General features: G+C 39.8%; 3 long non-coding RNA genes across 4 annotated transcripts in view; 1 reads left to right on the forward strand and 2 right to left on the reverse strand.

Annotated features, from left to right (window-relative positions):
- The window catches only part of LOC141764324 (uncharacterized), a 63,819-nt gene extending 57,346 nt beyond the window's left edge, over positions 1-6,473 (reverse strand). Inside the window, exon 1 of the long non-coding RNA XR_012593254.1 lies at positions 6,388-6,473. This is a non-coding gene — a long non-coding RNA (uncharacterized LOC141764324). The remainder of the gene's footprint in view (positions 1-6,387) is intronic.
- The window catches only part of LOC141764321 (uncharacterized), a 254,565-nt gene that overhangs the window by 51,018 nt on the left and 176,802 nt on the right, over positions 1-26,745 (forward strand). The window lies entirely within an intron of this gene.
- Positions 9,526-26,745, reverse strand: part of LOC141764322 (uncharacterized) — a 145,922-nt gene continuing 128,702 nt past the window's right edge. For both annotated transcript variants that reach the window (XR_012593253.1, XR_012593252.1), the window contains 2 exons: positions 10,958-11,279; positions 9,526-9,648 (listed from right to left, as the gene is read on the reverse strand). This is a non-coding gene — a long non-coding RNA (uncharacterized LOC141764322). The remainder of the gene's footprint in view (positions 9,649-10,957; positions 11,280-26,745) is intronic.

The raw sequence follows: 26,745 nt of genomic DNA on the forward strand, positions 1-26,745 counted from the left end.
TCTTCATCTCATCTGATCATTCCAATACACGGATATTTTCACAACGACATGGCCATCTGGAATGAAGCTGAGTGGTGAGTGAGAGTGGTGTGAAAATGGTCGGCAAACGCTGCTTTATTTCACGTACGTATCATAACAACGGCTTTTATATCCACCGTCCTCAGTCTTCTGGTTTCCCTTTTTGAATGACGAATACAGACTACCGCCACCTGCTGGTGTGGAGAGTTATTTCATCTCAAGCAGGCGCAGAACTGTGGTATGTTCGATTGCAACTTTTTGGCCAAGACAAAGGCGACGTGAGGCGACTCAACGGGTGGCCTTCGTCGGCGCTAGTTCTGGATGTTGGCTTGGTGTGTCCCCAGTTGACCTGGCCTACTCCCACTGTCCACCTCTATGCCTTAAGCACTGAATGAACCTTTGCAGACATTAATTAACATCACCTGTGTGTTCAGTGAAAATGGTAAACTACATATTTCATTCATGTAAGCAGTTTAATAAAAATCAGATTAGTAGTAGTACTACTCAGATTAATAGCCTACTTGTTATTAGTAATGCGTGATTAAATGAGATGAAAACAAATCATTTTTGAATTCATGTTTGAATCATCTGGGTATTGTCATACAACATAATTCAACTCGTCAGTTTTTCATCATTAGCATATAGTCTATTAGTTAAGGTCTGTTGTTTATCTTTTAAAATGGCGAAGGCGGGACCGGAAGAGAGGGCGCAAGGAAGCAAAAGTCAGCGATCCTAGCGATCCACTGCTGGCTGAGTGACATTGACCCATGACACCAACCTCCCTCCACTGCCACATCCTCCAAGCTGTAAAAAGCATGTCTGAAACCAGGGGGGTGGTGGCAGAGAGGGAGTGAAATGGGAGAGAGGAGGAGGTGGAGGAGGAGGGGTGTTATGCTGAGTGTCCATGGAGGAAAGAACCAAAGTGCTAAGATTTGTGAATGAATTAAGGGATTGATTCCTGTTTTTGAGAGTTTCATCATAAGCGGAAACTGTTAAATTGTCTGGTTTCTTATTGTCATTTTTAACTTGTGTCCTCCTCTGGTCACCAGTGTTGCACCATCTCTTCCCTCTCTCTCTTTCCAAGCTGAAGTGACCACACACCACACGTGTCACAGGCCTACCAGACGGGGGAAACCTGCAGTGATTTAGCAAACAAGCGCTCAATCAATGGTGCAGTGAAGCGCGTAACACATGCCAGTCAAAACCTATTACGTTCAAACAGCCCTCTTCAACTTCCACTCCACTGGTCCGACCCTTGGGCTGCTAGCTGAAGAGACCGGCCAGAGGACAGTCACAGTGTTATGAAGTCATACACTTATGACATTTTTTTGATTGTTTGCCAGTGATTAGGGCTCATTCATTTAATTTTTATACTGTAAAAAACAAGAATCTGGTAATGTATCCGGCGTAATTTGACACGTTTGAAAATCAGTACGAAATATCACATTTTGCTTGAATATAAGAATGTAAGCATAATGAATAATAGGGCAAAGTGCTTGCAAAAGGACTATTTGCACCATACATCTTTGTTTAATTAAGTTGTTATTACAGTCGAATAGGCCAAAGGTTATATGTAAATTAGGTGCCTTTTTGAAGAATGAATTTCAACCCTACCGGGTACAATTGTCTTTTTAACTTCTTAAATATTTTTTAAATGTTTGATTTTTACTATTATATAAAAATTCTCATCTTTTGTAATCATAAATGTTTTGTATGACATTGATAAAGGCCACAAGCCGAAACGCGTTGGTCTTATAAAATGTTTTTTCATACTGCATTTTTAGGGACGCTACTGTTTCATTATTGTACAGTATATGTTGTTTTAGTCCATACTAGGGGTGTCGCGATATACCGGTAGTGATGATAACCCAGATATTTTAAAAAGAAAATATAACAATGTGTCCACATACAATGGTTCGTATGATATCTTACGAAAAATGATTCCTAATTTTTTTACGTTTTCCTACAAATGTCCAACAACACATGATGCACGTGTCAATTTCCACTAGTTACATGCAGACAGTCTTTTCAAAATAAACTTCTGTGTTCACAGGAAACTAAGTAGATGGGATGTAGCTTTAGGAATAGATCATGATCTGGGTTAAAAAAACTACGGAAGTGGTGTAACTTAAGTACAGAAGTTACGTGACAAATGCTCAACGCTGACTTCTGGTTTCACACTGGGTACGAACACCCGTCTCCTGGGCAAAAGTCTGGTGTTTTTTGACCCACACGTCCAACCCGATCTCCTCCATACGTGGCGTTTGTTGCTCTTTATCCTGTTTCATTATTACGTGGATTAGATACAAATTGATTTTGTGGGTTATATACGAATTACAGTGCATTACGGTACTTTTCATAATATGAGAACAGCCTGAATATTGATATCATATTACTAATACACATATGATGATATCGTGTTGGCAGATGTTAGGACTTGTGGATATAATTTGATTATGATATTATGATGTTTGATATTACTATTTTCTTTTAAATTTTCTATAGATATCATAATAATATCGTTATTGTTATTATTGAGGACACAATAAAACATAGTGAAAATTTGATATTGTGACAGCCCTAGTACACACCACGTAATCAGTCTCGAGTCAATAACAACCAGAATCTGAGAAAACCAAGACAGATGAGCCTCAATTACCAATGCTCTATACAAGTGTTTCCAATATTTTAATCTCCTCACACTTATCTTATCCATTGGGGAGTCTGGATCCCCAAGTCGGGAACGATGACTCTACACAGAAGAGGAGTGGACACGTTATCGAGATCCCAATATAAAATGTATTTTAGGAATATAACCCAGTGAAAACCAGCTGACTGTTTCTTCAGTTAAAAAGAGCTAGCCTACTGCAAATAGCGCCAGAAAATGGGTGGTGATGGACTCGGTTCTCTGGTCTCACTGTTGCTTTTTGTCTGCAAATAGTGAAGATCCTGACATCACCTTGTGATTTACACACATGCATGTACTCGTGCACTTGTGCAAAAACACACCCACCCACACACACACACAATAAGGATTTGAAACACACACACACAGACACACAAGTTTACACAGACACAGACACACACACAAGAGGCAGGCTGCGAGCAAGCCGGGTTTTTGTGTAGCGCCACATGCGAATGAGGCTAAAAGAAGTGAAATGAACCCTTTGAGTCAAAGAGGAGCTCGGGGCGTGCTGCAGGCAGAGAGCTCAGTCAGAGAGGGAGCTTGGCAGGCAAATGTGCCTTCTGTTGACAGCTTCCACTGAACATCTAATGGCGAGAGATGGGGGCCCGCAACCGCTTTCTTCCACGCCATTGGTTTCCCATTTCATTGCATTTAGTAGGGCGCCTCTCAGCGCATTTGTAAATATGTCAAGTCACCATTCATATTTTACAGTTATTAGCATTGTCTCTCCATTTTTGTTTTGTTTGAGCGATGGTGTTTTTCTTCTTTTTCTTTCCAAGGAAAGTTCTTTGTTTCAGCTCTTTTTCTGTTTCAGAGTTGGAGAACAGGACGAGGCACTGATGCCTTGGAGACTGGGTAGTTTTTTTGGAGAAGGGGTTTATGTATTCTTTATGATGTGATATACAGCCCGGGAGAGGGAACATTGGATAAGAACATACCAATGCCAGGCTACGTTCTCAGCATGATATGAGGATGAAAATGATATGAGAATATCTGAGCACTTGCTCTCTTTCTGTCAATACCTGAGGCTGCTATTGTATCTCATTGGGTTATCAAGGTTTTCAAGGTGATCTTGAACAATATGCTCATCTTAAAAAACAAACAAACAAACAAACAGCAAAAACAGAAATGACAGACATGTTTAGGGTCAGAGCTGTATGATGTAATACTCACAAAAGATTATATAGAAGATTAATGATGTAATTTCCATTGAAACAATTACAAAAAATAAACTAATTTAAATACTTTAACTTTAAAACTTTAGTATTTTTCGTGAAAGAGGTTGCTCAGGATGAACCCACAGCAGTTCCCCTCAGCTCTACAAAGATTTTTAGTGTCTTTCAGTTCATTATTTTGTTTTTATGGCCAGTAACGTCTCTGGCCACAGCCGAAACAACAAAGTTGTTGTTTATACTGCAAGTGTTTGTATAGTTTTTACACTAGGGATGCCATTGTTTCTTTATTTCACAGTACTTGAGCAGTGCATGCCTATCCAGAACAGGCCAGCTATATATTTATTGTGCTGTTTATATGAAAACTATTGATTTATGCTACTATTCTTACTTGTTGTACCCCAAAATAATTGCAAAAAGACCTTCAAAGCACTTAAAAAATATACAACTCAACTGTCTACTACTGACTGTGTTCTTCTACTTCAGAGGAAAACTTTGCAACACTACATTTACCTGACAGAGAAATGATACTGGTTATGTTGCAGATTCAGATTTGATTAAAATAATATATCAATTAAAATATGATGCATTATTATTCATTAAACTATCCAGCATCATATAAGAACTGAAAGCTCCACCTTGAACAGATGTTAAGTAAATGTAAGTACGTTGTGCTAATAATGCCTCTCTTTCACTCTTCATTTGAAATAGAAATATTCTAATGTAGGTCTTTTACTGTGCGGTATTAATAGTTTTACTATTAATGGTTAATAGTTTTGGATATACTTTTAAAAAGTTTTGGGGTACTTCTTTTACCACTGCCAATACCAACAATAATACAACACAAGAGAGAGTGTGAAAAGTAAAGCAAGACGATGTTTGCTTGGAACCCCAAATCACTAAATCCGCTCCTGTAAAACACACCCAGGTCGTGGTTAGTCGCGTTCACAAACATTGGTGAAATACACTTAGTGGAGGTCATTTCCAAACAGGTGTATTCGTTACTTGCTTTCACATAACCACTGCTGTTGCAAAGCACAGCATGGATTTAATTAGCGGAGATATTTTGCTGGCGGTAACGTTATTAGTGTTATATGTTAGTATCAAGTCCGCACCGGGGAAATACAGTCTTACTCACGGGGGAAAAAACACACCAAAGTCGCGACTTACTCATTGTCACTCCGGTGAAATGCACACTAGTTCGATTCTACTTCCAGTTGGCTATCCGCTTGTGTTGACTCCAGGGAAGTGAAGAAAAGTCAGGTTGTAGCGTTAGTATACCCAGCATCCATGTAACGTACTGTATAGCACTTGAAAAAAAGGGCTCCGTACTACATAGAAGTTGCACTACGGCTTTAACCAGCAACTCTATTTTGCTAATTGTAAAATTGTTGCACAAAATAAGTTGTGCTTGCCATGTGTGTACAACAATAATATAAGTTTGCTACGCGACTGAATATTCAGCCATCATTGTTTCAATGTCATTTAAATCCCCTCTTGTTGCTGTAGAGGGCAACAATATTCAGAAACAATTCTCAGCATTAGAGGACTTTAAAGGACTGAAAAACAGTCAGTTTCACTGTGTGTGTGCACGGTAAAGAATGACATCATTACGTGGAGGTGCCTTACACTCAGCTCTTGTCCTCTGTCTCACAACCTTTAGAAGAAAGGCCACATCTCTGGCTATATTCCAATTAATATTTCCCCCTCTATGCTGCACATACATACATCACCTTGATGTGCCCACTGCTTTGAATGCACTGAAGGAAATGAAGCAAGAAAGTACTTTTCTTAATGCTTGGAAATGATAAACATGTTGCTCCTTGGCTATCTAATTTGCTGTGATGGCATTAATCAGTGTTGCACGGCGGGCGACGGCAAAGCGGAAAGGACAAAATGAACCAGGACATTAGTCAACGAGAAGAATGATGCATTAGCTGTTCACTCATAAAGTCATTGAGTGGGGAAATTAGACAAAGGGCTTATTGTTCACATGACTTAGACTCCCTGTGTAAGTATTAAACTACAGGACAGAACGAGGTGCAGAGATACAGGATTTAGATGGTCTGACAAATGGTCTTGTTTACTAGTGGTGCACGTCATACAATGAGACAAAAACTCCTTCTCTTACTTTGTATTCTTATTAAACAGTGTGGGAGACTTTTGGGCTTATTCAGCACTGAGCTGTTCAAAGCACTGAATTGATGTTGAAGTTATTCTTTTAATTATGCAAATTCTGTAAGCATTACAGACAAATTAAATATTATCTACTTCTGTTTCTGTTACATACACTTATAAGCCAATTACAAAATCTTAGAAATCACGGTTAATTAATGGGTTTAGATTTATTATAACGTTCTATCAAATATAAACCTACATTGTATCATTATCTACAGGGTTGCCAACCTTTGATGATTTTTTTAATTCATGAAGAGATTTGTTTTTGCCTTGACAATTCATCAAACTATAGTTAACATATTCTTACCATGGATGAAAAAAAAAAAGACTCACCACAGTTAGACAGCAGCCTATCTCAGACTTCATCACCAGGTGGGTTGGACTTTATATGGCCTCCTCCTGATGTCAGAATAGTTGGACAGTTGATGTTACTGTGTAAAGACATTAAAACTGTCAGGACAGTGACTCTATCTTTTAAAAACATTAGTATAAGCATGTCATATTATAAACCTATATTTAGATAACGTAAAGCTACTATGAGGAACTTAAATTTTGTGTTGATTTTGGCAGTCCCTGTGGACATAAGCGGTAGTGTGTCCTGGTTCTGGTTATGAAATTGAGTTTCATAACTCGTTAAAAGTTCCTCACAATAACTTTAATGATCCAAAATGTAATGTTAGGTTCAATGTAGATTTAAAAAAATAAATAAAGTGGAAAAATATAATGGACAATGGAATCAAATGGAAAATTGACAGTAGAATATGAAAATATTTCATCACACAGCAATTGTAGTTTTTTAAATTGTTACAAAGCAACTTAATCTATTAGTCAGATGGTATATATAACCGTTTAATTTATCTAACAAGCAAAATATTCATAGTTGCCTTGAAACAGTGATCACTTCACAGCCAAGGGGCACATGCCAATGTAATCATTTACATTTAGCAAAACCTATACATTTTTTTTCAGATATATAACGTATCCTATTGGACAAAGTATCAACTAACCAAACAATATATGAATTTTAAGGAGCACATATGACCCTGCTGTATATGCCATCTTATGTATTGTGAAGCATTCAGTTATCATTAAATTGTGTGGTTGGATTGGTGGTCATTCTTTTGCTTTTTAGCGACAGTATATTTAAATAGTAATTCAATCCTGTCTGAGATTTGACCTGCAACCGTTGCACGTTCTCCAACCACTTTAAATAATTATGCAGTTTTTCAGACTGATACCACAGACATTTTACCTCTTTAGAACTCTGTTCTTCAGACTGTATTATTTTTAAAACCCACGAACAGAAGTGGCGATTATCACACATATCTTAAAGCTGACATATTCAGCTTATCACTATATTTTGTTTTTTTAAATTGTTTTTAATTTAGTTTATTGGTCCTTCAAACTTTGATTACTATACCTTGATTAAGATAATGCTTTCTTTCAGTAATATAACACAAACATGTCACTGAAACTCTTTCATATCTGATTACTAACACCTAATTGTTCCTATTATACATAAAGTGTTACTGCCGAACTGTAAAGATGAAGTTCCCGAGGCAGAAAGTTGCAGAAAGTCAGCAAGAAAAACAGGCGTTTAAAAAGACAGAGGAGGAAGAGGAGCAGACATACAGGAAGAAGTGGCGGGGTAAACAGAGAAAGAGATACTGTACAGATTGGTGGATGGACAGAACGGTTGGAGGAGGAGTTAGGAGGTTGAGTGGGGGGACGGAGCCAGACCTCTAACAAGTGATTATACTGAACCCCCCTCTCTCCTCTCCCTCTTTCTCTCCCCCTCAGGGCATGGGGACAAGAGAGCAGCAGGCTGGCAGTGTCTGCATGTGTGTGTGTGCATGTATGTGTGTGTGTGTTTACGTGTATGTATGTGTGTGTGTGTGCACCCTGCCTGTTTCAGCATATTGTGCCCTCAAACACAAAAAGATGATTAGTGGGATTTTCTGTGGGCTGAACAGCATGCCTTTAAGACTGAGACAGCTGGTAAAGGATGTTCAAGATGAAATGGTCCTGGGGTCTCCTCGCAGCCATTCCACTTGAAGAAAGGACGGAAAATAAAAACGGTTTCTGGCCAACTAACAGTGGCTCTATTCATTCGCAGCGTTACATATTCCAATGAAGTCCGCTCGCCCAGGTAGCTGAGCGTTATCGCTGTGATGGACAGGTTGGGATAAATGTAAACATCTCTCCATTTCCCCTCACTTTCTCCATCACAAACACACACCGTCACATACACACACTAAGGTGTCCCTTTGGCCCGGAGGTTAAACAAACATATTGACTTTAATCAAACTAAACATATAAACTGGGGCTTATATTAAAACAAGGGGCGAACCTCTGCATTCCCTCAAAGCTCATATAAATCCAACCAACAATATCTATTTATTCCTTTATGCAATATGCCTTTAATAAACATAGTGTCAGAGGGAAACCAAATCATCCGCGGCTGAGAGCATGTAAGAAAATCAATTAAAATGAAGTCACGGAGCTGGCTGCCCAATTGTCTGTGGCAGTTATTTGATATAATATGGTTAATACTACTGGCTGGGTAAATTAACACAATTTTGCCATAGTAGGCTGTGTGTGTGTTGGTGTGTGCGTGTTAGTGTGTGTGTGTGTGTGTGGGGGGAGGTTTGAGGGAGGGCACTGGGCTCCCAAGGGACCTCTGGGAGTCAGAGTGATACAACACTTGAAGTAAACAATAGCAGTGGCTGACCACAGAGGACCTCAGATGCTCACTGAATCTACCAGGATGTAATTAAAGCCCGGACAAATTTGCACTTGTTCTACACGTGCGCTTTGGTTGAATGATTAATCGTTTTAAAAATGACAAGAGCCACGATTTTAATGGTACTTTTACCACAATAAGCAGTGTTTGAACAAGCTGTAGCAGGTGAAAGGTTGCAGCTGAATTTACTAGATCAACATTTTGGGGAAATACGGATATTCACTTTCTAGTGGGGAGTTAGATGAGAAGATTTTGTTTTTAAATTTTGCCCATTAAATATAAAGCTCAGGCTGTTCTCATTCACTGTTGGTACTTATACCTACAAAGAGTAATTCGCTGCCTCTAAGCAGTCAGGTGATATAGCATGAAGAGCGACAAAGTCCACGTAGAGAGGAGGTCGGTGTGGATGGACGGCTCAAACAAACTCGAGACTTTGACCCAGGAGACCGCTGCTTGTGTCTCATGTGAAAACAAGTCAATGTTGACTTATTTTACCTTTCTTTTGTGACGTAACTTCCGTACTTAACAAAGTAACATAACCAACATACTTATTTGAACCCAAAGCACAATCTTTTCCTGAACCTAACCAAGTAGTTTTGTTGCCTAAACAGGTTCTGCACTGCAGGGGCTTCTGCAGGCGCACTGATTGCTTGTGTTGCTGGACATTCGTAGGAAAAACACAAAAAAAAGAAAAATAACTGAAGAAGATATAAAGATATCATACAAACCGTTGTATGAGGATACGTTGTAGAGCTACAGCCAGCAGTCGGTTTGCTTGGCTTAGCACAAAGACTGGAACCAGGGAGAAACAGCTAGCCTGTCAGGCCACCAGCGGAGACTCCAGGGAGTTACTGCTCCCCGCCAAGAAGTAGTCCAGCACAGTCCAACCCGTGGAAAACAGAAAATTCTTGATGTTACATTTGAGTTTAAGTACAAAACATAGTTTAAGTATCGTTAGGGAGCAGAATATCCCTGTCAATGTTGTTGTAAATAATCTTATTATATTATTATTACTAATAACATGTAAGCAGCATCCTAATGATGTAGCTGGTCAGGGTGGCACTCGTTTTAACTTCTTTATATACTGTTAGGCAGTTTAATTCTTATAGGTTGTCTGTGTAAAATCTGAAGTAACTAATGACCATATCTGTCAGATAAATATGGTGGAGTAAAAAATACAATATTTCCCTATATGTAGTGGAGTCGGGGTATAAAGTCTAGCATAAAATGGAAGTACCTCAAAATTGTACTTAGGTACTGTACTTCAGTAAGTGTACTTGTGTACCACTGGTATCATTAAGTATTGAATATTGTACAAAATGTCATAGAACAACAATATACACATAACACACTACAAAACCAGCTATTTGTCAACTATATAAGGGTTATCAATTATTATTACACGGCTTTGTTGAATACTCGATTCTGATTGGTCAATCACAGTGTTCTACGGTCTGTTATTTCTTTATAGCAGACCGTTGCTATGTATAACAGACTGTTGCTATGGGCGCAGTTCTGATGTTGGACTCTGGCGGACCATTTTTGAGTCAAATTATTGAGTAGCCGTGTAATAAGGGGGATAATGTACAGCTAGCGGGTCATTGTTATGAAATAAACCCCTTCAGGGTGATGCGGGTGGACCCCGACACAAAGCCCCTGTCTGGGTTTATTCTTTATTATTTTTTCTTTTTTTTTAATGTAATGATTGCATACTGTGAATAGTGTATATGTAATGTTAAGTATAGGCTACCGCTAATGCAATATCTTAATAATTGTGAGCTATGTTGGTAAGTTTTATAGAAAACTAGGCAAGTTCACTTAGAAGTTGACTTCTCTCTATGTGACTTGTTTGGACCCTGGATGACCTCAAAAACAAGCAACTGCTTTATTTTATCTGATTCTATTCATGTACAAACAATATAAGATGCCGGACATGCGTGATACAAATATAGAAAAAAAAGTAGACCATCATTTTGTAGAAAATAATCACAATTTGATTCCTGATCACAATAAAAAAAACATCACAATTAGACACTCTACTCAAATCGTTAAGCCCTAAAATGCGCACAATGTTTCTATTTCTGTTTTTATTCTCCTTTTTCTGCTTCCATGTCGCTCTCTTTTCACTTTCCTTCCTTCCATTTCATATTTCATATTTACCCGTAATAACTGTCCATCTTGTTCTCTCTCTCAGTCCTGAACCACATGGCTGGCCATTGTTGGTGGTGCATTGTACTGTGATGCATGGACTTCAGTGGATCGTTTGTATGGTGTCGCAGAGCGATTGATTCTGGAGGTGGTGGAGGGGTGGAGAGGGAGGCGGGTAGAAGGGCGGCGGCCCGGCCCCCCACGGCCTGCTGGGAGAAGGAGTTGGAACCAGGCGCTGAGCTGGAGGGCAGTACTGAGGGTCACAACACATTGTTCTCCCCTCTCAACCCGTCTGGTAGCTGTCACACACTTGTAATGGATGGTGAAAGAAAGACTGCGAAGAAAAGAAAAGGGGGAGGAAGTGGAAAAAAAGAGCAGTTGAGGTACTTTTGGATTTTTTGTCTGTGACTGTGACAAATGAGGGATCAATCAGGCCTTCAGACAATAGAAACAAGATGATACCAGTGCATCTGTTTTCAGGAAGGTGTGACGCAGAAATAGTAGTTTTTAGCTGGATTTATATTTACTTTCTGTACAAGTAGTTAGAGGACTTTTTGAAATCAAGCTTTGAATCAAATTTGAAATCATCTTTTATCCCATTACAACAAAACCTGCATACTTTACATTATTGCAAACTATTTTCAAAAGCATACAGTGTAAGTTTTACTCTAGCTGTTGGTTTCCATTTCTTTGGTAAGTTGAAAAATCACAATTTAGAGACTTAAAACCTGCTTGAGCTAGACAATCTCACTGCAAATATCAGATTAACTTTATTTTTCAAAGAGCAGCAATGCAGCGGAGAGTAGGAACTGCTTTGAAAAGCCTTTCTTTGTGAGTTCAGGTGTTTGAGACATGAGAGTTGTCTGTTGACCTGCAACCTTTATAATGCAAGATGGAACCAAATTGGCATTATTGGTTGATTATGTGCGAATGCAAGATGTTTGGCAGTCATCTCTCTGAAAATTGTAAAAAATCACAAACCTAATTAAAAGAATGACGATATTGGACAATTCTGCAAAACTTCGGATTACGTTCAACGACAACATGTTTTTAAGACTAATAGCATGGTTTTTAAAATTCTCACTTGGTGGTCACTATGGTTAAGGTATGGTTAGAGTTAAGCAACTAAAACACTTTGGGAAACACCATGGTTACTAATAATATAAAAGGCATTAATTGCATATCTGTGACAGGGCACAAAGTCCGGTCTCCTGCATGAAAGTCAGATGTGCTACACACTCATCAACGTATCCTCATACAGCGATTCGTATGATATCTTACGAAAAGTTATTCCTCATTTTTCGTGTGTTTTCCTACGAATGTCCAGCAACGTGTGTCAATTTCCGCTCTTCACAGGAAACAACTTAGTTAGGTTTAGGCAAAAAAAAAAACTACTTAGTTAGCTTTAGGAAGAGGTTGTTGTTTGGGTTAAAATAACTGCATTACTTTCCGTAGGTATAGCTACGAACGTTGTAGGAGAACAGCCTCCACTCATCCACCAGCCTGACTTCCACACTTTCTGGCTCACTACACATCGGACACGCCGCTTCTTGCATTTTGACTAAATGTTGGCACTGGATATAAATCGTGAGGTGTGAAAATGTCCAACACAGTTGATGATATCTCTAGGGATACTGGACTAAAACATCCTGATCATTATCACTTTCATTACCACACTCCATGTAGATATAACACCTGTATGAATAAGTTGGTCTCAAGCTGGTAACTGCAAGTTGACTTTTCTATAGATGTAAACTGAAACCAATGGCAGCCTAGAAGGAAATCAGCTAAAAAAAAAAAAGGTGGACTGTACCAGCTGAGAGCGAGTGTTGTAGTACGACAACAGTCCTTTTCCTGTGGATCAAAAGGTGATGAAGGCTGAACAACCACTGACATATCTGAAGGTCCTGAGAGTATCCCTGACACAACACGTCTCATCAGCAGCCCCAAAATGAAGACATGGAACAGGACACAGGATGACAGAAGCTCCCTTGGTATGTGTGTTAGTGTGTGACTGTGTACATGTGTGTGTGTGTTTGTGTGTGGGGTAACTTTGGCTCTCCGGACCTTGCAGCTGTGGCACATCGCCGAGCCAGTGTTTCCCGTCAACATCAAGGAGCTCATGGGTGTGTTCAACATGCAAATGATAGCAGATCAGTGAGGCCTACACTCTCCTGTGAGCCGCCGAACAAAAACAAAATCCCTACAGCACAGCCATTTCATAGAATGACAATATCTGTCAGATTATGTGACACGACTCACTGACATACATCACATGGCTCGGTGTGTAAATATTACAAGTCCAGCTCTCTCTTCCCTTCCTCTTTCACGTGGCGATGTTCACTGGGCGTTTTCTGAGGTCCATTTGAAAGGGGGCATGCAACACAAAGGCAATGAGGCTTAATTAAGACACTTTAGCGAGCGATCACAGTGGGCAGATGGCTTTCTGTAGCGGATCCAAGCTCAACCACGGGACACTGTGAAGTTGAAAAGAACTGCCAAAGGGGGCACCGCAAGTGGGCTTCCCTCCTCACCAGCCATACGGGTGGAGGGTCGCGGGAAGGATGGAAATACAAGATATGTGGGTGAGAAAGGTGAAGTGTGAAAAGGAGGACCACCCTGCCTTCTTTTATTAAAGGAAATGTATCCTTAAGGGGAGGTGTGTTAAGGATTGAAGAAAATAAAAGAGTCCAGGACGTGAGGAAGGACAAGTTTGATGCTCTTTTTGTCTGACCTCGTGATGCTGTGGGATTTCTGTTGAGAATAGGCATCCGTGTAGACAGGGTTTCCACGCACAATGTCTCTCTCAGCCCTGTAAGACAGCATGGCGTGTCTCATTTCTAGCTCAGCGTGTTTGTCAATCCTCAGCTGGCCCTGCTCCAGCAGCAGGCAGATCAGAGGATTATGTAAGCTGGAGGGGCCTTGAGCTAAGTGTGCTGAGAGTTACTCAGAGGTGTGATTTGACAACGTACGTGCCAAACCATCGCCCAGCCCTCAATACATGCAATAGATGTTAGTGATCACATATCCAGAGGGGTAGAGCGAGCAGAAAGAAAGCAAACCAATATTTTTTGTTGTGTTTACTCTCAGCGCTCTTCTTCTTTTTCTTCTCCTGTGTTGCCGTTTCATTTATGGGAGTCGAAGGGAGGCGGGATGAATGGAAGACGGATAGAAACAGGTAAAAAGCGATTCATCTTCAAGGAAACTGAGCTGAGACGGAAAAGAATAGGGTTATGGAGTGATAAAATAGTGTAGATGGCCAGTGGCTATTCTTTATTCACAATCTACTGTTAGAACAAGACTAAATTGTCAGAGCAAGGATCAAACAGGTGAATCAAATTATTTTGAAAATATGTAAACGTAAGTGTAACAAAGTGTGTTTTGCATACATGATCTAAGGAACCATAATTTCAGCGAGGACCCTCATTTAGGTTTTAACCATTTATTACATACACATGTTAGTTTGGCTCACGTGATGCTGAACAAGTTTGACACCGACTGCCTCTGAACTCACGAACCCACCCGGCAGAGCCTGAGATACACAACATCTGATAAACATGAACACATATTTAACACAAATAATCACCTACACCTAAATGCTGATTCAGGAGGGGTCTGAGGAGGTGGAGGCAGTTGTATTGCTGAAAGCAGGAAGAAGTGCAGTGATAATGCAGATTTCAGCATTGGTGTAAGCATATAGAGCGGCAAATGTTTGTATGGACTGCCTCATGTTAGAGATAGGACCAGGGCCATGCAGGATTTTAGAAGTACTGAGGTCATGATGTATGTCTAAATCCCCCTAATACAACCAAAGCTAAGAAATTATCAGACTAGACTAAAAAAAGGAAAAACTATCCTTGAAAAAAATCAGAAAATTTAACATTTTATTAATTTATTTAACTTTTCCATCATATCTGCCTACATTATGGCTGGTACAGGTATAATATGTGTTGTAGTCAAGACCAACTAAACCGAGTCCAAGTCAGACCAGAGTCTGTATATCGAGACCGAGACAAGACCAAGACTTTAAGGGGTTGAGTCAAGACCAGACCAGTGCGAGTCCCATTCTGCATGACACACTTATAATAAAATGTAGAACATGCAAACCATTAGCACTCCTTAAATTGATCTGAAAGATCCACGTTCCCACACCCACAGATAACAAATGAAAAGTCCTTTTCATTCACCTCATTTATTGCCATATATCTATACAAATTAAGTGATATTTTGTGGTCTTGAAATAAATTCCTGAGTCCTGTTGGTCTTAGATCAAGACAAGACTGGATGAATCGATTCTAAGACGAGGCCGAGACATTCAAAAAGGGGTCTTGAGACCAAGACCGATCTTGAGTACAACAGTAAAAGGTATTTCTGCCTAATAGTCACAATTTAAGATATTTAGACAAAATGTCTAACAATGTCTGACAAATCTCAGAATTGGCCTTAAAAAAACACGTGTAGTATGTGTGGAAAAGTAGAAAATGTTTACTCCTTTTGATGTCATGTCACCAACCTAATTCCAAGAAATATTACTGGGTACATGACCTCCGTGTGCTCAATGGTAGCTACAAGTAGAACACTGGACAGCATGTGGAGATATGACAGGATGATATATGGAAGAAGTGATTATGAAACTGCTGGAACTACTTATTACTAGTAGTAGTATATCACATATTTGATTAGAGAGTTTGCGTCAATGGCGAAAAATCAACAGAGTGACCCTCAGACAGGTGTTTGGTGAATCTTTCAACTGATAATCATTATAAATATTAGAGCTAATATGATTACTCGATTAATCAAAAATGAATCTGCAACTATTTTGAAAACTGATTCATTGTTAAAAACATTCACCAACAACTGTTTGCTGATGTTTGACAGACCTAATGATTAATCAACTAATCAAGAAAATAACTGACAGATTAATCAATAATGAAAATAATTGTTGAGCCCTAGAAAACATAGACAAGCATTCACAGGCACTGCTAACTAACCTTTTATCAGAAAACATTAACAACATATTTGTCCGGTATTGATCCAAATAAATTCATCAAATAAAAACTATAGTGTTTATTTACATCACAGATTTCACCTTTAAGGCCTTAATGCATCAATTGATAGAGTTAACTGTGTAACTTTATGTATAACCATTGTGTTTTCCACTGGTGAATGTTGGTGAGCATCTGAGTGATCAATCAAAACAAACCATATATATTGTGCATATGCATATGTGTATGTTGGTACATTGTTTGTTGATGCAGAATGACTGCTATGACTTGAAACTCTCCCTTGAAGCTTCTGTGGTGACAAGCCCCTGAGCTGCGGATGAATGGATGAACATGGGCATCGGCAGCCCTGCCAGCGTGGTGCCCGGGCCTTTGAAACAGCCAAGGTAAACGTATGCAGCGTGCTATTTTCATCCCTCCGCGCGCCTGTCAACCTAAATCTGCCTCTCCGACTGGTCATTTTTATCACTTGCCAAAACTGCCAACTGGTGGTAAACTTTTAAGTTAGTTTTTAAATTTCATTTCCCTAGAGTCAAACCGAACAGGAGTCAGCCAGAATTTGCAATGAATTGCCCAGGGGCAAAAATGTTTTGTTTTTTCCCCTGCACCCACTCGCAGAGAAAAGAAAACAAATACACTGGGAAAAAAAAAAAAAAAAGAATAGGCGAAGAGTCGTACACAGACAGCAAGGCGAGCCTACAGACATCCAAAGACACAAACACATACAGTGCATACTACAGTTCTTTCACACACTGAAAAAAACCTCACGTAATGCTGTATCTTTCGACCCAGCTATCTACCTATCTGTCTGTATGTCTGTGCAGGAAGAGTCAGGCTGCCGTAATGGCAAGGCAGCACTTGTTAGAGAGGTAATATCAGGGTATAAATAAATCCTCTGTATCACAGATGGGGGAAAGAAAGAGAGTGAGCATAAAGAGAGCCATCCATCAGTCTCCCGGGGGAGCGGGACAAATTAAAGCCCATAAAAGGGCCTCATTACTGGGGGCAGCTCTCCTGTCTCAGCCTCCCTCATCCTTCCACATCACCTCTCCAGCTCTCTCATTCTCCTTCTATTTCTCTCTCACTCACACACACACACACACACACACACACACACACATACACATAGATACACACACACACAAAACACCATAACCACCACTATCAGGGGGAAATTATACACATAAAACACTAAGGAATCCAGTGCTGCTGCTAATATGTCCATATGACAATGTCCACGGGCACTCGCTGATTCATTCCACACTATCGTGGCAAGCACATACACACACACACACGTACACACACACACACACTTTCTTTGCATATTGTATTTTAATTGATTGTTATAGCAGGTGATGAAACCACTTTATGACTGTTTTCGTGCTTGGTGGTTAGAGCACCTTTTGATCATTCGGACTTACGAGGGCTTATACATTTGCATTTTCATTATTTTGTACTTAGTGTTGTGGAAAGGTGCAAAACACAGAGCACTTTATACCTACAGGAAGACTCAATGAAAGGGCCGTTTTCACATATACTACACTTGTATAACATCTCGTTCAGGACTGAGCCCGGTTCATGAGCCCATAATGCTGCTGTTGCCACGTGAAAACCTCATAATATGGCGAGTTTTCAGGTTGTAATCAACTGGAGGATTACATTGTTCTCAATCGGATGAGGAAATCCTCACTTCGAAACTAAAACTGAAACAATGATTGTAAAATGATACAGTACATCTATAACTAAGGCTGTTCCCCATAAACTGAGATTTTGGTGATGCAAAGTTTCACTGAAATGCGATTAGTTATTGAACCATGAGCTGATGCATGACCTTGAATTTTCTCACTAAAATTGACCCTGTCTCCTCAAACTTACATCCATCTACAACTACAGTGCAATTTGCATCAGATTTGAACACGTTTTGCTGGCAACATAATGCAGCTGAAACAAATAGAATAATATATTAATCAATTTCAGTCATTTATCAAGCAAAAATGCCACGACCACTGGTGGGATATGTGTGAGGATATGCTGCTTTTCTAACTTTTACATAATTGTTAATTGAATATGTTTGGGTTGTATCTTTGGCTTAGAAAACTATAATAATAGAGGATAATTTCCTCTTGTTAAAATAATCATTAGACACAAAGACCCAAACCTGGATTAAGTTTCATGTTGTATTACTGTAATATGCTGTACTTCATTTGTTTTCCTACAACATCCACTCCTGGCAACTAAAGCATGATTAACATTTGTATTTCAAGTGCTTACTTTGGAAGATATTGCAGTCTTGGTTGAATAAAGACAAAGTTAATGTAGTCTTAGCATGCAGCATGCATTGAGTTTTTCAATATTTAACGAAAACCACAATCACTCCTTAACCTTAAATGTGCCCTGTGCAGTTTCCTTGTAAACAAACATTCAGCATCTCTCACCAAAATGAACTGTGTAAATTCTTGAAGAAAATAAACTATTTTAAAACCGTCATTATTTACACAAGCTGCCAGTCTTCTTCTTCTTTGCTGCTTTTGCTTGCAAATGTATGTTTTTAGTGCATTACTACAATCAACATAGATCAGAGTGAAAGCACTATGGATGGGAATGTCTGTAGTACCAACGCATGGGTACCAGCTCATGGAGACATTGCTCTATAAGCACTACTAGTTGTCAGTAAGTCAGAGTTTAGTGTAGTTTCTTGAAATAAATGTTTTAGAAGCCTTAACGTAAAAACACATTGGACGCATGACGAATGCTTTGTACGCCCAATCATCCACCCGACCATGCCAAACATAGGTAAAGCAAACTATTACTATATATGCATTAGGGGTAGGGGGAAAATAATCGACACAGCATAGTATCGCGATATTTTGTGTGTCAATATTGTATCGATACACAGACGTCAAGTATCGATCTTTTATTATATAAACTATTAAAACCACTTACCAATCCGACGGCCTGCCAGCAGGCCCGGCCACTATTCTGTCTTTCAGAGGTTGTAGCGGGATCAGTCTTAAAGTTAGAGTAACGATACTTGTATCATATGAAACAAAAAAAAACTCAGGTATCGATTGGTACCAACCATGTCACTACCTTCTGGAAGAATGCTAAATAACGCTCCAAAGTTACTCTAAATCATGGCGAGGAAAAACTGGCATGCCATTTTCAAATGGGTCCCTTGACCTCTGACCTCTGACCTCAAGGCGTGTGAATGAAAACTCGGAGATGAACAGAGTGAAAACTATCTTATTAGATAAAACAGATGTTGACAAACTGAATAATTTGCAGTAGAAAAAAGGTAATAAATTGTAACATATCGCAATACTCATATCGCAAAATGTTTAAAATTGCAATAAGATTGTATCGTGACTTAAGTATTGTGATAATATCGTATGGTGAGGCTTCTGATGATTCCCACCCCTAATATGCATATTTTTGTTCAAGAGACAACATTACTAAAATATATCTGGATGTAGAAAAAGCCAAAGTAGAAAAGTTTTGCTCCATAGCATGGCATACTGTAGAATTACAAACCAACAGCACCCGCCGCCACACAAACACAGAGACAAGGACAAGGATGAAGAAGAAAAGAGCGACCTGTAATGAGAGCGTTAAGCAGGGAGGCTGAGGAAAGCAGCTCTGGGACCCTTAGCACAACCAAAGCCCCATCGGCTCTCTTTCCCTCCACAACAACACCACCACCACCAATCCCTTGTTTTCTCCCTCAGAAATTAGCCTACAGACTAAGTACAGAGTTATGCGCCGCTTCTTATTTCATTACAGGCCCCGTGTAAATAAAAGAAATTTGCCATCAATACGGGCGAAAGTATCTACTGAATCCCATGAAATCCCTGACATGAATTATTGACAATCTAATGGGACTAAGGGAATGGTGCTGGAGTTGAAGCCTGAGAGCAACCATGGTGAGGAGAAGCTTTAATATAATATCTATTTCTGTGTCTGTGTGACGTGTAGCACCCTCCTCAACCCCCCACCCCCTCCGAACCTCCACCCCCCCTATACACAATCATAAGCATACATACAGCGCCAGCACCACCTAATCCAGCTCGCATCCTCGCCGTAAATTTAAATCACCCCAGGTTGAGTTAACAGCTGGCCAGGCGGACTTTGAGGGCACAATTAAAAACGTTGAGTGAAACTCAGTGCCTGTTTACTCTGAGAAACCTTGTCAAATTACACTTTGACATCTCGTATTACGGCAGCGTGAAATGAGAAGGGTTGATAGGATCTAAATCAGAGAAAGCTAGATGAGATGGTACGGCTCTTGAGGGGATTCATTCCAGCATTCACCCGCAGAGACGCTAGAAAGAGGCCTGTGTAACATCTCACTTTATTTTCCTCAACGCAATGTGAGGCCCCACTTTCTACTTTTGTCTTTCAGCTCAAATTCGCACACAAACTGCATACTCAATGATTATTTGCATTAAATTATTAATATGCCAATGGTAACTGTGCTGGGCTTTGGAGTCGGTGCAACCAGCGCACATTCTTTCAAGATGAACATGGCAAGAAGGAACTTCAGAGCTGGTAGCCCTCATTTAAATCAAGTAAGAAAAGAAGACACTATTGATTCCATGCTCTCTCCCGCACATTGGTTTGGCTTGCCTTCCAAAACATTATTTTTTTGCAAAGGGGGGTCCCCATAGAGCTCAAAACAAAGAGGACAGACGTGTTTGAGGGTAATACTCTTGTGCACAGCGTGAGGCATGCACTAACAAGAAGGAGCAGACTGGAAAAAAACAGATGTTGCAAACTTCATCCACAGTTGCGAAGCTTCTACCTATGTGGCCGCACAATCAGGGACATACTATAAACAATTCAAACAATGACAGGACAGACATATCTGGATATACGCCGTACACAGATGTCTCGCCGAGAACCTCCCGGTATGGTTTACAAACTTCAGGTAATTAAAAAAAACAACTTCCACCCATCAACATGGCAGTATTTGTGATTTAACCCCTTCAGAATTCAACACTTTTCAAAAACAATCCGCGTTCATTTCTCCATCATCTTCACAATAATGTAAACAGCCGAGTTTGAAGGTATATGGTACAAGACAAAGCAGAGTCTGACTCGCTCGGCTCACGATCAGTAGAAAGACACAAACTCTGGAGTCTAATTGATGGTGCTGCTGTGACTGCTGCCCTTCAGAGAACAAGAGCTTATTATTCGCCCGTTGATGATTTGACACAGTTTGATCTGCACATACCCAATTGCAGGGCTTCTGCATCAGGGTTTGTTTACGGGTTGACTGATCAAAGGGCCCCCGCATGCCTCTTTGTTTGTTTCATGTACGCGTACAGAAGGACAGTTTGGCTTTTATTACCGTAGTGTGAAAATTTTAATTTTTGAGTCCATTTGATAAAACACTGAATAGATTTATAAAATACCTATAGCTGCATGTGAGGCCTGACCTTGACTTCAAATGAGAAAAGCAAGTTTACGCATTGAACTGAGGAATCATAGAAGCTCTACACCTGAAGTCCATGTGTGTTTATCAAAAAAATTCAAGTTTGGGTTAGAAAAAATGAAATCCACTACTGCAGGAGCTGATGTAATGATAATGGCTAATGAAGAAACACACGTTACAACTCAGGTCTTATTTTTATAGCTTTGTTTCTATCGATTATGACACCTTTGTAGTTACCAAGTAAATTGCTAAGATCTGGAAACATGGTGACAGGATGAGATGGGGCAAGAAACACCAGAGACGGGTTGTAAACAAGCCAACAGTTCGGTCAGATTAACTAAATAACTTCTAATATCTTTTTTCCACCCAAATTAGCGTGTATAAGCAGGTTTTTTTCAAGCAAACCCACTAAAAATAGTCAATAAACTCATTTTCCATTGCCAGTCATGGATGTATAAATTGCCAGTAGACAAGTATGCCTTTCTGTTTTTTCTCTGGTGTGTCACGTTCAACGTCACAAACGTGCCAGAGAGCAGGTTAGTAAACGATAAAAATGTTATGGCGGTACTTCTTTTTTATGTCTGTTACTTTCAGCCTCTATTTCAAACTCTCAAACCAGAGCTGGTGATTGTTGGAATAGTGGAAAGACTAACAAAGACTTTTGTCGAGTTGGAATGAAGTGTGTTTTACGACCATCAGCGAGGTAAAATAACTGTTTCTGTCAAAAGAGTCTGGTGGTTTTGAGGAAAGCATATTAATTGTATTTTTTGTACGTTAATAAATTATAATAGTTGTCCAAATCCCTGATGATTTTATTTATTTTATATTCACTTCAACGTGCATCACATTAGCTAAAATTAGCGTATCACCCGGCTGTCATGTTTCCATCACTGCTGATCGGAGCAGGAGCTGATAAAATAGTTATTTGTCTCAGGAATTAATGCCGATTGAAACCGTTTCCACTAAAGACAAAAGCAAGTGTTAGTATTTTTTTTGTCCAGTGGTAAAGGGGCTTAACAGACAGTTTGGTTGATGATTTCACCATTCACCTTCATTTTCTCATCTGTTTAAAACCCGTCTGACTGCTCATGTTTCTTGCAAAGCCTCTTCGCCATATCTCAGCAATTTACTTGTTGGGTACAATGTTATCATAGCCAATAGGAATGATGGCCAAAACTACAAAAATAAGATCCAAGTTGTATTAAAGCATAATTTTCACACCGAGCACGGATTTTCATCTGAAAAACTTGCACAGAAATTTATAATCTGATTTTGTGAGTTCTTATAAATGCTGACACACCCATGCGGAACATTCGTGCAGAGGGAAAAATATTCAGACGGACTTTGATTTCAGTAGATTTCTGCCTGCTGAAATATATGTTTGACCAATGAAATCCTTTGTTCCAACTGATCGCCGTCATTCTGCATAATAATTAGCCACAAGCTTCTGTTAGTTACATGGAGAGTGTGTATTTTTGGGGCTTTGGAACAATGGGCTTTTGTTTTCGGGGTAACGAACTGTCGGACAAATGGGCTTTTTTTTGGTCAAATGAGCCATTTTTCGGACTATTGGTGTTTCGGAATAACAATGGGCCGTCCCCTTCTCAACACCCAATAATGTACGACAAATACTACTACCTCAATAAGCAAATAAAGGACAATATATGGCTTGAGATCAGCAGCTGGGATACGAGGAAGACAGTAATGTAACGTTAGCTGCATTTGATAATGTTATATGTTGGTCGCAGAATGGGACTAGCCACAACAGCTGATGTTAGCATCAAATTTGGGGTCCGATTGGTTTATGTATTGTGTAGTTAACGTAAGCCCCTTAGACATTGTCTTTCTGAATAGGTTTTTGTTGTGTGGAGTGGACACGGCACTATTTAGGGGGAAACTCATTTGGCCTCAATGACAAAAATGGAACACGGCAACGCGGATAATTCGCACCGGACCCGGTGTACATATATGTCAATGCAGAAAATTTGGATGCAGATTTTCCGTATCACATTTTTGCATCACACTGGTGAGAAACGGCTGAACACTGACAACTGGTCACAAATACAATCATTTTGAAATAAGTCTTAATAATGTTCCACAACAGCTGACCACTGTGGATTTCACTGTAGACCATTCATTGATCAAACAGGAGTGAAGAGTGTATTTGTTGGGGACTATTTTCAGGTATCCATTAGTTGCTCTAGTGAGTGTTTACGGTGGCTGTACGGTGTATGTGGCATCAACTCAAAATAAATGAAAGAATACATTTCATGTAATGAAAGAAGATGTAACCCAGTACAACAATGTGTATCACTGATGTGTTTTTAATAGTTTTTGGACAACAATGGAGGTCTATGTCACAAAGGAATAAGCTGTATCAGGCTTTGGCTACACAGCTAAATTATTTTTAGGATTTGTCCATAATCACACACAAACAACAAACAAACAAGCATGCTTGAACAAAGAAGCAGACAAACTGTCAGTTTCTGTCTGAGACGTACACACACACACACACACACACACACACACACACACACACACACACACACACACACACACACACACACAGACACACAGACAGTGTACATTCACAGTACGGTACTGCATGAATACTGCATGTACAGTATGTTTAAAACACATACGGTTTACAGAGGATCACAACCTACAGATGCTTCCTGCTGGCAGGGCTTTGGGGAACTGCAGTGGCATGATTTGTACAACTGGCACTTCATAAAGCATTTACCAGTCAACATTTGTGTGAACTGTATATTCACAGGGAGAAAACACTTGATAGACGGGGAGAAGGGTTAGAGGATGATGAAGGAGCAGAGGGCAAAAGATCCCGGCTCAGCCGCTGACAGCTGGCACAACTGCGTCTGTGTACAGGTAGGTTATGTGTGTGCATTTATTCATACATATATCTTATGGGTTGCGGTTGCAGCCATGTGTGTGTGTGTGTGTGTGTGTGTGTGTGTGTGTGTGTGTGTGTGTCCTAGTCCAGGTCATTAGAGGCAGCTTGCTGTGCCCTGATTTGTGCACTCACAGTATGTGAACACAGCAAGGGATCGATTAGTACCTTGTGTGGCATTTCACACAGGTCTCATCTCTCTGCCTTCATTTCCTACTGCCACTGGATCAAATCTACAACATATATGGTGTGTGTGTGTGTGTGTGTGTGTTGAAGAGAGAGAGAGAGAGAGAGAGAGAGAGAGAGAGAGAGAGAGAGAGAGAGAGAGAGATAGCAGTGACCTTTTGTTGTGCTACAAACCAGTTGAGATGCAACCAGCTGGTGTGACTGCACAAACATAAATAATATCATTTTGCCCAAGTAAGATGATAATCTTCGCACAGCATTAAAATCTTTTCATAACTAAAATTGTTTAATAGTAAAGTACATATTGGTAGAGATAAAGACGTGTCATTATGTTTGTAGTGTTGCTGCCTTTGGCTATCACGTAAACACTCATTTTTAGTTTTCTGCCAGCAACTTTTCCAAAACACATTTAACCAAAGAATCTCTGTACCCTTCATCAGATCCTCTTTGACAGGAGATGTCAACAGGAATAAGTGTGAATAATTGTTGCCACAGCATGGTGGTTTAAGTAATTTACATTATTGTACAATTTTAATTATGTTATTTCTTCTTTTGCAAAACTTCTGATACAGAAATTAATGAGGCCACTGGGCAAAAGCGTACCGCACACATATAATATCTTCTAAGGATTTAATTGCTCACATTAATTAGTAAATCAAAAACCAGAGAGCTAAAAAGCCCTAATAACTAGATATTAAAATCGTTGTCAGGATTTCTGATCTGCCGACCCTCTGGTTAAGGAATGTTTGACTTAAGGCAACTAAAACTACTTGGTTAAGCAAAGGACAAAATCACAGTCATTGTCAGTTAACCCCATGTTGACCAGTTAAGGGGCCAGTATATGTCATCAGAAGTGCTTGTCGGATAGTTGAAACCATCCGACACCCCCCACCTTTAGGACGTCAGAATTGGGGGAGCTGTGTCCAACCGTTTCTGTAACTTTCCAAAATTGACAATCCGACATTTAAAGGAACAGTGTGTAGCATTTAGGGGAATCCATTGGCAGAAATGGAATATAATGTTAATAAGTATGTTTTCTTTAGTGTATAATCACATGAAAATAAGAATTGTTGTGTTTTCGTCACCTTAGAATGAGCCGTTTATATCTACATACAGAGCAAGTCCTCTCCATGGAGCCAGCCGCCATGTTTCTACAGTAGCCCAGAACGGACATACCAAACATTGGCTCTAGATAGGGACATGCACGTTTTCGAGTCGGCCATCGTAGTTCTCCTACACGCTTGGCAAACGATAGAGGTTTCAGTTGGTTGCAATCTGGAACCTTGCCGCATGATACCGCCAAATCCTACACACTGCACCTTTAAGCCTACTTCACACAGATATTGGTCAGCAGTTTGCACCTGACTGCCGATGAGATCGGAAAACACATCGTACAAACCAGTAGGGCTGTCCTCGACCAAAGAAATTCTTAGTCTAACACTCATACGATTTTGTCGACTAATCGAATATTTGATTTAATCGACAAATCTGGAGTTTCTCCACAAAGAATCACACAAAAGCTCCACTTTAAATCTTGTGTTTACCAGAGATGTGCTCATAAGTTTCTTGGAAATAAGTCATTCAGCATGAAAAAAAGCATAAAAAGTGGCTAACTGACTAAAGAAATCTTAGTCGACTAATTAACTAAGAGGGGGCAGCCCAACAAACTAGTTCTGTTAGAGAATAACCTGACCCTCAAGGACACAAACCTCAATCACTGGTGTCAAAGTCAAGTACTTTGCTATACACCCACCATCTACTCCAACTTCCTCCAGCAGACATTTGGCTCAGTTTTAATAGAGAGGGCACCAAATATCAAATGCACCCAGGACTTTACACACTGTACTTATCATGCCCCATCCCACCAACCGTAGTCCAAGATTTCCATCTCATTTGTTACATTACATATGTAAAGTAGATGGCACAACGTCTGATCACCGTGTAACAACTGACAATAGCTTGTAGACAAGGATGATGTTGAGCACACAGCACAGATGAAGTGGGTACTTCAGGAGGTAAGAGGCAAAAGGAAATCAAGTGTGTCTGCTCAATTAACATCCACTGGTCTATTTACATACACACATCCAAAGTGAGTGGCCCTTAACACGGCAAGGTGCTCAGGAGGCTGCTGGAAGCAGCGAGGGTGGAAAGCTGAAATCAGCACCACATGCACAAAAAGAAAATCTGGCTGAAACTACACAAGAAACAGAACATGTCTTTTAATGAAGCAACCGTGGTCCTCGGTCATAATTTTCAAAGAAGCAGCCAAGAT

This window comes from Sebastes fasciatus, chromosome 3, assembly GCF_043250625.1.
Source record: "Sebastes fasciatus isolate fSebFas1 chromosome 3, fSebFas1.pri, whole genome shotgun sequence".
NCBI classification, from domain to species: domain Eukaryota; kingdom Metazoa; phylum Chordata; class Actinopteri; order Perciformes; family Sebastidae; genus Sebastes; species Sebastes fasciatus.